The sequence below is a fragment of the Hippoglossus stenolepis genome, chromosome 9 (assembly GCF_022539355.2).
Source record: "Hippoglossus stenolepis isolate QCI-W04-F060 chromosome 9, HSTE1.2, whole genome shotgun sequence".
NCBI classification, from domain to species: Eukaryota; Metazoa; Chordata; class Actinopteri; order Pleuronectiformes; family Pleuronectidae; genus Hippoglossus; species Hippoglossus stenolepis.
This window is the reverse complement of record NC_061491.1, coordinates 29,299,176-29,300,145: the sequence shown is the minus strand read 5'-3', so window position 1 is coordinate 29,300,145 and position 970 is coordinate 29,299,176.

The following is a 970-nucleotide window of genomic DNA, read 5'->3' as shown; positions in this document are numbered from 1 at the left end:
TAATCTATATATACACATACAAAGTATATGAATGCTGTGAGGTGTCATGAGGGCCCTCTGGGGAACACTGATTGCTTTACGACAACATCACCAAGAAGTCGGCATTATAAGCCTCTTCTGATTTGAAAGGAGAACGGGGAAGAAGTAAAGATGCTCAAAATGTCAAAGGAAAAGCATCACTCCATATACAATACCTGTGATGGTTGACTTGCAGCTCCCCCAGAAGCTGATTCTTGAACCACTGGTCGAAGTCCACATTGTCAAAGAGGTCATAGGCTGCCAGGCCCACTGCGTTGTACACTGCAGGTAGAACAAGTCAGAAAGTTAATATAATTTAGTCAAGATCATCACAAAGAGATTGAGCTTATTAAACTTATAAAAAGATAAATTACAAAAGACACACAAAAGCCTTCTGGCACAGAAATTATCTGCAGAAGATTAAAATTCATTCACTTCATTGACGACTTTTATAAGGGGAAATTACTTCATTTTGTCACTGTATCACATCAGCTTTCATTTCAATGTTGAGTGTAATGTGGGGGTGAAACTTTTTATAAATGTGTCTCCTAACGATTCTGCTATAATTCTGTCCTGCTAAAATAATTATGAGCATATAAAACAATATAGAAGCAATTTAAGCAACATAAATTTAACTTTGTTGGCAAGTATTATCATGAACACGAACAAAACTAAGAGGAGCTGTTCAGGCAGAAAACAGAGGAATAGTGGCAAAATGTGAAGAGGGCCACTAAAAAGACACCAGAAATTAATTAAAGTTTATCTTATAAATACAGATACACTAAGAAAATATGTAAACGACTCATGGACGTCTGCAGCAATAAGGATAAAAAGTTTATACTGACTTTTTGTAGCAAATATGGTTGTTACTTAGAACCATCTATACATAAAGAAACTAAAAGACATACAACCCCATCTGTCTGGTTTATAATAGAAAGTAAGGAAAGGTGAT